This window comes from Meriones unguiculatus, chromosome 16, assembly GCF_030254825.1.
Source record: "Meriones unguiculatus strain TT.TT164.6M chromosome 16, Bangor_MerUng_6.1, whole genome shotgun sequence".
In the NCBI taxonomy this organism is placed as follows: Eukaryota; Metazoa; Chordata; class Mammalia; order Rodentia; family Muridae; genus Meriones; species Meriones unguiculatus.
In genome coordinates, this window is record NC_083363.1 from 39,477,843 (window position 1) to 39,489,375 (window position 11,533).

Sequence of the window (11,533 nt, forward strand, 5' to 3'; positions counted from 1 at the left end):
CCAGCAAGAAAGATTTTGACATGGACGAATGAGCAAATGAATGAACACAACTTTTTCTAGGAATTAACTACCAGCGAATATGAGTATTCTTATAGTATCATTTCTCGTTCTTATAGTATCAGTTCTCAGCTGCTAAGTTCACTGAAAAACAAAAGCCCTACAAGCCAATGGGAGTCTGTTCTGTTACCATGAGTCTCTATCATAAAACTTATCACAATAGCAGGGGTGGTGGGACACAGTTGGCTGACATTTGATAGAGAAAAGGGGTAGGGACTTTCCTTCTGTCCCTGCCAGCAGACCACTGAGCTTCCTCAAAAATTCTAGAGCAACCTAATTTACAAGCAAGCATTCCCTCACTCAGCTTCTTTTTATTCAGTACTTCCTCATCCAGGCTTGATGGAACTGTCTCCGTGGTTTTCTTGGGTCAGTGGGTCAATCCAGGCTCATCATCATGAATCACGAAATAATGGCAGGTTTAAGACATTGGGCTGGGGGAGGGCGGGGGGAGGAGGCTGCTTGAAAGATAGCTCCATGGTTAAGTGCACCGGCTGCTCTCCTAGAGGACCTAGGTTCCATTCCCAGCACCCACATGGGCAGCTCACAACGATCTGTAACTTCAGTTCCAGGGGATATGGTGCCCCTCTTCTGCCCCTCTCCAGCACCCAACACATGGTGAAAAGTCTTACAGGCAGCACCCAATGTACATAAAATAAAATAGTAAAAAAATGACATGCTATAAGGATGGGGAAATAAAGCCTAGTTGGTAGAGTGCCTTCATCCCCAGTGCCTCATGGACCAGGAGGGGCGCCTTAGGCCTGTGATCTCACAGTTCAGGAAATTAAGACACCAAAGCCAGAAAGTCAAGGTCCGTCTCAAGATATATAGCAAGTCTGAACGCAGCCTGGGTAACAAAAAGATAAGGACAAAGGAGGGCTTGAGGAAGTCCTTCCCAGGGACCCCCATTCCAAGTACCCCATTGGCCTTCTCTTAATGCTGTATGCTAAGGCAGTCTCAAAGAAGATGTTCAGTTGTGTTTGTTTACAAACAGAGGTGGGGGGGGGTCAGTTAGGTTCCTATGTGTTCCTTATGACCTAGGTGTGCAGATGAAGAAGAAATGAAAGGCTAGCTGCCTGGCTGTGAGGGAAACCTGAACCAGCCTTTAACAGCTCACAGGGAATTTCTCACTTGCTCAACAAGTGGCTGAGACTCATTAGCATCCCTCCTCACAAGCAATCCCTGACTCAGTATGTTGAGCCTTCAGCCTCATTGTCACTGAGGCCAGTGACAGTCTGGAATGACACACCAAGCTACCACTTCAAGGATAGTATCAATAGTACATGGTGAGGAACAGGTTCTGTGCACAAATGTCTGCAGAAGGAAAAGCACGCCTCCACTCCCCATGGCAAGGAGCTGAAGCTGGCGTTCTGAGGATGCTAAAGCAGCAGATTGTCTCCTTTATAAGTCTACCAGGATCATGTCGGTAAGAAAACAAAAACAAAACAACAACACCTGGGTACTGGCGCTCTCCAGTACCCTCCAGGCCTTCTCTTTGTTTTGACTCTGGTACTCTGACCCAGAAGTTCAGTGTGACTGCAAAACTTGCTTGCCAGCATCCCTGCTTCAGGGAATGTATTTTTTTTTGGCCCGCTCCTGCTCCTACGCCAGTGCCCAGCTCTGCCTTCTCATTTGGGTCAGAGATAATTTGTGTAAGTCTGATTTGGTAACGTGTGCCGCCCAAACCAGACTGCCCTTTAGAGGTGACAGCTCCTGCGTGAGTAAGAGCCTGGTACACCTATCCACCTATCCATTCTTTCTCGCCCCCTCCCCAATCTGGGAGTGATTGCCATGGACCAAAAGGAAGCCGCAAGAGGATCATGCTGTTTTCTAGTTTTGTTTGGCCTTGTAAAAATCCAGCGTTAAGGGTGGACTAAGCAGCAGTTCACCTGGCCAGCAGCAGGATGCTCCAAGCAGTGGCAGAATTGCTTTATCTTTATTTTACTATTCGCAGACTTCTTAGACCTGGGATACTCCTCATTAGCAAGTGTGCGCGCGCGTCCCAGAAAGTGATCTAAGAACAAAACATTTCGCTGCTGCTCATTTTCACCTGCCGCCCTCTCAGTACTGAATTCTTGGAAGCAATCCATCAACTCCAAGCAACAGTTCTGGGGCCCCTGTTTCTGGGGTCCTCCGAGGTCAGTCCCGGACCAAACAGGAGGGCGGGCGCTGTGGTTCCAGCCCGTCCTCCCTCCGGGCCGCTCAGTAGCCCCACACAAGCCCACAGCTCAAGCCCCACGCTCTCCTAGGGCTCCTTACCTGCTTACCGCGCTGTTACTCCCGGGTACCGGGGTCCTGGGAGTACCAATGCCGCCACCAGGGCGAGCCAGATCCTAGCACCGCAGGATTCCGGACAGTCGTTTTCACTGGAGGACAGCGTAGCTCAGAGGTGGATTGAGCACCGGGCCTCTTAAAATCCACCCTTAGACTCGACCCTCCCCTTCTCTGCTTGCTGTGTGGGAGGGACAGGGGAGGAGCGTGTGGCTGGGCCTCCTCGCCAGCTCCCAGCAGCTGCGGCTCAGGCTCACACCGCACTCCCGACAGGTCATCACTTGGACCTTCTTAAGCGCACTACGCGTGGATCCTGACAGCACCCGGGGCTGTGATGGGCTCATAGGTCCCTAGTCAGATACCCGATTCTCAGCAGGTCCCCGATGAACTGTGTCCCACCCCCAAGCCTATCGTTCAAGTTCCATCCTGTTCTTTAAAATCAGCCAAGTTCGCCGAATCTCTGAGCACGGGTCTAGAATCCGAAAGGTTCTGCGCAGTTCCTATTTTGATACTTTGTGCCCGGAACCCCACTTCACACCTTCAGTAGACTCTGCCCCAGATCAGGAGGCCTGCCGCAGCGTAGCTTTTCTTGCTTTGCAGATTTTGAGGAACATGGCAATTTGAAGTGTCCGACTCGTAGCTCAACGTGACTCGGTTTTTAACCAAAGGCATTTCCATCCAAATGGAAGCATTCCCTCCAGGGGTGACAGGGAGTGCAGGTGGAGAGGAAAGAAGGAGCCACAGGAGGTAAATAAAGGTCCCGAGACCGGGGGAAACTTGGAAGATTCTTGAGGGCAGCTTCTCAGCAGCATAAAGAGCAGTAAACAACGTTGGGGGTGGGCGCTATTGGAGACTAACCGCTGAAGAGCACCGGAGAGATTTGGTTGGCTGGGGTGCTCGGAAGTATGTAGAGAGCTCCGGGTTCCGGCTTTAAGGAGTCCTTGCCTCCTCCCAACCTGTGGCCTTTTCAGTGATGCCATTGTGCATTCCTTGTAAGTAACCCTTCTCCCACATCCCTGCTAGGAGCCCCAACAAGCACTCATTGGTTCACCAAGTTAGACACTGAAGAAATTGTTATTTGGGTATGCTGGCTTCCGTTTCTGGGGTGAACAGGCAAGTGTCTTGCATCTTCCCCACAGTCTGTCACACAACCCCAGCTTCCCTGAAATGCCATCCCTGATTTTCCACAGGTTTCTCCCCAAACCCACTTTCCAATAATTTTTAAACACCTTCATCTAAAACTGTTTAGAAGCTTGAGAGAAATTAGGTTGAAATTTATATGGATTATTAACAGCATTATATATTTTTTTACATTTTTGGATGTACATTTGAATTTTACATTTTTTTTAATTTCTCTTAGTCTTTATGAACTTTTAAACAATAATTTTCTGCAGGAGTGAGGGTGGAGAGACAGTACAGAGTGGACACGAAAATGATGAGAGCTCCTCAAAGTCAGAACAAAACACCCCAAGACTAAGTTCTCAGGAGATTTATTTGCCCCAGAGGGTATGCATAGATAGATAGATAGATAGATAGATAGATAGATAGATAGATAGATATGAGACAAGGACAGGAAACAGAGAACAAGGAATAAGGGAAGGGGCAAGGGAGGGATATTTGTTCCAGAGGACAAAAGGTTGCCCCTGGATAGAGGAGGCAGACATGACCCATAGGAAAATGGTGGTTTACAAAGGTAAAAGGGAAAGCCCCTGTTTGGATGAGGTGTTTCATTTTAATTAGGCATGTTAAATAAGTGAGCCCAAAGGGGGAAGACTTTTGATTTCTGGACTCCAATACTTCCATAGCTGGACCTTGGTAGTCAACCTCAGGAGGAGGAAGTAGCCAAATAAAGAAATGGACCTTGATGGTTACCTTTAGGAATGTAATCTAAAGGTTTAGCGAGGTAGGGGGAATGGGAGAGAAAGGCCACACCTTTCAGAGTCATGATTGCCTCAATCGGCCTGCTAGAGACCTTTAAATACAAACACAGTAACTGAAAACCACTTCTAGGATATTTATGGTGGCCTGCAGACACCAGTCAATGGTCAGGCACCTGCTTAAGAGATCTTAAAGAACCAACCTGCCTCCAGTTTAGACTTAAGAGCCATCTTATAGTAAAGGCATAGTAAAGGTTCATTCGTGTTCAGGATTTAAACTCTTGTTTCTCAAAGACTGGGCTATGCCCCACCTGTAACCATGAAACCAAAACAGGAGCCACATTGTTATACATTGTTATTATGTCTCCAAGCCTTACAAAAATAAGCCTCATGCACCCTGCAAACCATGTTTTTCAAGCCGCACTGAACTTGTGACCCTATGATGTATGCCTACCACTTTGTCTTGATAAACTCCTGAACCTGTGATACACAGTTGCCCTTTTGCCTTCTGAAAATGTGGAGCCCCAGACACTTTGATGACTCCCCTTCCACACGATGTATTCTTGTGCTTATTTTTATTGCCTCCTTTTAAACAGCTAGTTATACTGACCACCGTTTTCTACCACATTTCTCTAACCCATAGGCATCCCTGAGCCCTAAGTCCTCCACTCTTCTGTCTAGACACCTAACAGAGAATTAATTATCCTAACAGCTGTTTTCTGTCACACACTTTCTCTTCCCCATAATAGGAACCTCAGAAACCATTGAGGAGCTACTCCCTGAAATCCGATTTGGAGAGAGGTGACCAACTGGCTAGTCTGAATAAAACTTGTTTCATCAGACAGCCATGAAAATGGGCCATCTCACCTCAGAAAGACTCTACCTAGCAGTGTACCAAAGCAGATACTAAGACTCATAACTAAACCTTCGGCAGGGTGCAGGGAATCATATGAAAGAAGGGGGAGTTAATATGACCTGGAGAAGACAGGAGCTCCACAAGGATCAAACATATATGGACACAGGGGTCTTTTATGAGACTGTTTCTCCAACGAAGGACCATACATGGATATAACCTAGAACCCCTGCTCAGATGTAGCCCATGGTAGCTCAGTATCCGAGTGGGTACCCTAGTAAGGGGAACAGGGACTATTTCTGACATGAACTCAATGGCTGACTCTTTGACTTCCCCCCACCCCTGAGGGAGGAACAGCCCTGCTAGGCCACAGAGGAGGACTTTGCAACCAGTCTTGAAGATACCTGATAAGCCAGGGTCAGATGAAAGCGGAGGAGGTCCTCCCCTATCAGTGGACTTGGAAAGGGGCAAGGAGGAGTGAGGGAGGGACAGTGGGATTGGGAAGGAATGAAGGAGGGGGAAACAGCTGGGATACAAAGTTAATAAACTGTAATATTTAAAAAACGAAAACTAAAATAAAATAAAGAAAATGGGCCCTCTCCAAGGTCTAATATAACCTTAACTACAGATGGTTCTACACTGCCTATTCCAGGAATGAATCATGCCTTTGTTTCAAAAAGTTTTTATAATCATCTTGCAACCCTACCTTTGTTTCAAAAGGTTATATGACCACCTACAACTAATAAGCCAATTCAAGCCAAATCAAGAATATAAAAGCAGGTTCATTGGGAGATAGCTCGTGGGCAGGTTCAGTCTCACATGAGGAAGTCAGTAGAGACATGCCCCAAGGCTAAAGCAAGGGGGTTTCATAGAGTTTAGACAAGGAGTGATGACGTGTCAACCAGGAGCTGGAATCGTGCCCATATATATCCAAAACTAAACACCTGGGAGGGCACTCTTGGTGGGAGACAATGGGTGATAACCTGCTAGTCTTTTGTTTTCTGCCTCTGGGCATGGTTGAGGGAAGGAGAGCAGATGGGGTTTGTGCACAGCTGGTCAGGAGTTCTAGCCTAACAATGACTCTCTTGTGTCCACCTTGCAATCATGCCTTTGTTTCAGTGGGACTGACTTGGTAGGCTTATGTTCTATGCCCGTAACCTTGCCTGTTTTGCCCACCACCACCACCCCCCATTTGGAAACTCTTCACCCCTGAACTATAAAAGCCTTGTCTTCCTCACATTCCAGGCCGGCCTCCCGAACCCCACCTTCGGGGGAGGTAACCCCTTGCACATGAATTTTTAAAATTGCTTTAATTCATTTGGTCACGATGATTTGGGCCCTTGGTTTTTCTCCTCCCATCTTTGGCATTAACAATCAATCCTAGGTTCGGTCCTCGGGATCACATAATAACATTTGTGGAGTTTCAACAAAATCCAAAGAAACAAACAAGAATAAGACATGGCTGTAGACCAAATAGGAGAAAACAAGGAGGGTAAGAACATGGGAGTGATGTGGGAATCTTTCGGGATACGTGGGAGGCTTTCTGAGTCCCACATGAGCTGATGATAGTTAAACTCACTTCAGAGTGGGGGAGGTCAGCCATGCTGGAGTCCAGCCGCACAGTGATATCTCCGGTGTGGGAACAAGTACAGAGAGGAAGGTCACCCGCGCTTACAGACTGGGAGGTAGACTAGGAAACTCCAGAGCCCACATTAACTTTAAGAGATGTATTTCCATAGTTAAGTACTAATGCCCATACGTGAATGAATTGCCCAGCCCTCAGCAGAGAAGTTTTGGTTTGCAGTATATGGTGATTAACACAGAGATCCATACCTGGTCAAGGAGCAGAGAATTCTTAGCCCTAATTGGAACATCTATACTGCACCCTCTCCTCCCGAGGCTCGGGGATCATTGTGGAATGGCGGTGAGAGAGCAGAAAGAGTTGACGAGCCAGAGGAAGAAGACAAATACAAAGGACCAGTGTCCATTGGACACAACAGGGTAACTGCACATAGTCAATCACAGTAGTTGACAGGATGCACAAGCTCCCTGAACACTCAAGCCCCGGTGTGGGGAGGGGAGGTAAACAGGAAGTCCCACCTCTACACGAGGTGCTATTGGAAACTGATAGCTCCTGAGACAGGGGCATCAGCTTTCCCTAAGAGTGTTGTCCACTGGGGGGCATGCTCCAGTGGGAGGCCTCACACACATGAACATATGAGCATCACAAACGGGCTTGACTGTTTGAGAGGGGTGGAGGGGGAAGGTACAAAGTTGGGTGGAAAGAAGAAGGGTCGTGGGCCTGGGAGGAGTTGCAAAAAAGCTAAGAAGAGATCTCTAGAATGATTTAATAAACTCATTTTCCAAAAATCTAATCAAAATAGAAAAATAAAAGGAGGAAGTGGATATTCTTCCGTAAGCCTGATGTGGGGCATCCACCAGAGAGGACAGCTCAGACATGAGTTCAAGCCAATAGAAAGTGTTTAACAGCCAGCAAGTACACTGGGTGTTCAGGATCCCAGGACAGCACTGAGCTGAGCCTTTCTCGAATGTTCCTGGTTGACATACTTCAGTTAACAAGAACAGTTAGCTAGATGCGGGACTCCAGAAGTCAAAGAACAAGGTTAGTACACTGAGAGACTTTCCCAGAACGATGGACTTTAATGGGTTAGGTCTCTGTTTTTATCCTGGCAGGTGGTGCTTTCAACATGCTGATTTTATCGCCTGAATGAATGGTCCTCCCGTCATGGCAGCCAGGTGTTCTAAGGTCTCAGGGCCAATTAAATTCTGCTGCCTTGTAACATTCCCCACTGGTCTTAGTGACTGAGTCAAATCCTGGGCTCATCCTGCTTTAAGGTGGTGTAGCTGGTTCTAAGGACCATTCATTTCACGGAGCTGAGAGACAATTAGCTGTATAGTTTAAGATACAGGGCTCTGCCAGTAATAAGAACCAGAATAAGAACTAAAGGCCCAGCCAATGCTGATAGCAGAGTTGTTAGCCAGGGGGAACAAGAGAACAGAGGCTGGTATTAATTATCTGATCAATCTCTTTCTCTTTGAAGGTTTTTTTTTTCCCAGCCATCAGCAGATTTTTTAAATTACTCCTGATCAATCAGCACGGAAACCGCAGGTTTTTCCCAAAGGCAGACTTAGTTTCCATTATCTAATGAGCAGTAAGTCTAAGCCTCTCAAATTTTGTAGGCCCAATTCTGCAAAGGAATCTAATTGCCGTTTTAATACTTTTAGGTCCTGATCAACCTGCCTACTTGGTTTGGAAAGCATCGGAAGAGGCACATTTAGTCAAACCATTAGTACATGCTCAGCAAGGGCTCTCAGGGGCTCTGTAATATTGCTCTTATCCAGATCAATTAACCCAAGGGACAGAATGGAAAGTATCAAAAGAAGGCAAAGTGTGTAGGGTAAAGCTTTGGGCATTAGACAGGTTTTACCCCCTTGTCAGTTCTTTGACGTTGACTGGGGGGTCTCCAGTCACAGTGAGTTTTGCCGGTGAATGGGCTGATAGTCTGGTTGGCTGCTATCCCCATGTAGTACAAGGGTCTAATCATAACCAGCAATCCTGACCAATTTCTGGCTGGGAAGGATTAGCTAAGCAGTGGACCTTGTCTGGAGTGGAAAATAGAGATGGGGACCCCTCAGCTTCCTGGGCATCAAGTGGTAGGACTTTGACCCTGGGTGTGTTTAGGACACAAAGGTCTGGAGACCTAGGTGGGGTAATTTCTAGTAAACCCATCCCCATGGTCCCTTCCTGCAGCATAAAGCCTGACTTCCCAGGTTTTGCCTGTTTCCCCAAGGTCAGAATATTTTTTAAAGAATTTTCCAGGAAGCCTCCGTTTGCTAATCCCAACTTTTGCAATAGGGGGCCCAGTGCAAGGCATACATAGAATGGTAATTGTTACTTCAAAAGATAAATTCCCATATCTTTCCTTCCTCCAACCAGACATTTAAAGTGGGCAAAGTTCATGATGAATATGGGTTGTTGTCTGTAGCCACAGTAGCTAATAATACCTTCCCTGTATCTGTCTTCCTGAGTTCCCAGGTCCAGATGCAGAGTGGGTAGACCATGACCCTGTATTCATATCAAATTCAAATCTCAGGAGGAAGTAGAAGGGCAGGGAATGAAAGGTCTTGGGGCCTTAATGAAACCTTCTTTTTAATGGGTCCAGTCTAGAGACAGCCCATTTGGCACCATCTGTGGCTTTGATTTTTTTTTTACCTGGGTGTGGTGGCTTCATGGTGTAATTCCAGTTACACCACAGCCATAGGAGAGGAGACAGTCACCATGTATGGCCCTTTCCACGTTGGTTCCAGCTGTTTGACCCAGGCAGGATCACCAGACTCGAACAGGTGGAGACTGGTGGTGGATGCAGAGGTCGGCTGGATCTCTTGGACAGCCTGATAAGTAGCCTTTATGGAGAGGTGGGGTTCCTGGAGTGACCTGAGAAAGGACTTCTTAGTAGTCCTGCCAGCTGCTGGTCTCTGAGCCTGGGAAGCAGCAGAGGTCTTCCAAACAGAATCTCATGGGGGTAACTCCCTTCCTATATGGGGTGCTGCAGCATGCCAAAGCAAAGCAAATAAGAGGGGTATATCCATCCTTTGCTGGACTCTAAAGGGTTTCTTTCTGTGTCCTGTTTGTTTATTTGTTTGTTTGTTTATTTTACCTTCCCAGAATTCTAAAGGCTGTCTGCACAATAATGTTTTAAATCTATGTCTGAAGCTTTAGCTCTTAATTGAGAAGTTTGGCTATGAAAGCCAGGCTGTTGTCAGACTAGGAGGAAGCCAAGTCAGGGAACTAGTTCCTGCAGGAGCTTTTTCGCTACTGTTTGAGCAGTTTTGGTCGGGGACGGGGGGAATGGGGAGCGCTTTCACCCACCCAGAATAGATATCTATTAAAATTAGCATGGATTTTTATCCATCTGATCTCAGCCAAGTCAGTTTTGCCAGAGTTTGCCCTTTATTTGGGCCACCTCCTAGGTAAGGGTTCTTCATTTTGGATTTACTCAAGCACAAATCTGGCATTTCACTGAGACAGGTGGGCTAGGCTGTCTAGTCTGGGTATAACATACCTTGATCTGAGGAACTCAGGTTTTGTGGACCCCAGATGAATAGCCTAGTGAAGGTCAGTTACAGGAGCCTTGACAGTTGTTTCGGGAAGAATAAAGTTTCCCTCCAGTGTCTTCCATCAACCTGTGAATTTGAGCTGTTCATTTTTTTCTTTACCGTGGAGTCTCAGGAAGCATTGTGTTGGGGTATGTCATCAGAATATCTAGAGGCCCCACTGGTCCTAGGGCCGTTTTCAGGCAGCCAGGTCAGCAACCTGGCGGTGGAGGACAGAAATTCATTGGGGAAGTCAGATAGCCTCTCGGAGGGCCAAGATTTTCTCTTTGTTTTTAATGTTCTTTCCCCTTCAGTGAGAAGACCTCTTTCTCTATCAATCAAACCACGGACATGCACAGCAGTAAAGCCACAGCAACTGTCCATGTGTATGGTGGTGGACTTTCATTTTCCCTGTCTGAGAGCCTGGGTCGGATCCACCAGTTCTGTTCTCTGAGCTGAGGTACCTGGCTTGAGCCCAAATCATTTCATTTAAACTAACTCGTCTAGCTCTCACATATCTGGCTTCATCTTTCTTCTCACGACAGTCACGGATAAACCCTGCAGCTTGCCGTCAAGCAAGAACTTAGCAAGATTGATGGCAGTGGCTTTCTCAAACTAGGCTCGGGGCTGGGCCAGGAATAGGGCCTGGTACTGGTTCACATAGTCATTAAACAGCCAGCGTTCTGATGTTCCTCAGAGGAGAGCTCAACTGCATCTTGGGGTATTGTGATTATAAGATATTAACCCAGAGTTAACTTGTTTGTTTGTTTGTTTGTTTGTTTGTTTGTTTTAGACTAGTAGAAGCCACCACAGCCCTTAGACAGGTAGGCCGTCCTGTGGGCACAGGGTCCAGTCTTGCTGCAGGTATGCCACAGGGTGTTTCTATGCCCCCAAAGTTTAGGTTAAAACCCTTTTTGTAATATCTCTTGTTTCACGGGCCAACAGATAAAAAGATTTTGACATCTGGAAGTACTAGGGTTAGAGGCGAAGTCAGTGCTGGTTTTAAAGCCTCAAATGTCTTTGGTTAAGTCTCAGTCCAGACTGGGGCTCAGTGCCCCCCATTTGTGTTGCTATAGAAAGTCTTGCTATTTCTGCAAACTCTGGTATCCAGAGGCAGCAATACTTAACTGCACCTAAGAACTCATGAACCTGTCTCTTTGGAGTTGGGATCTGAAGGTGATGGCAGCAATCCTACACTCAGACTCCTTTTGCCTCCCCCCAACTGGTAGCTAAGATAGGTAGTCTCTGATGTATAAAATCGGGCTTTCTTAGCTGACATTTTTTTAGCCCAAGGTCTGTAATTCTGGCAGACTTCCCTCCATGGTCCTTTTATAATCTATTTTCCAGGGAAACCTCTCCTAGA

At 46.8% G+C, this 11,533-nt stretch overlaps 1 protein-coding gene across 1 annotated transcript in view; it reads right to left on the bottom strand.

Annotated features, from left to right (window-relative positions):
• Positions 1–2,499, bottom strand: part of Pla2g7 (phospholipase A2 group VII) — a 33,063-nt gene extending 30,564 nt beyond the window's left edge. Inside the window, exon 1 of the mRNA XM_021643201.2 lies at positions 2,314–2,499. The gene's annotated coding sequence lies outside the window, so the exon portion shown is untranslated. The remainder of the gene's footprint in view (positions 1–2,313) is intronic.
• Between the last annotated feature and the right edge of the window lie 9,034 nt (positions 2,500–11,533).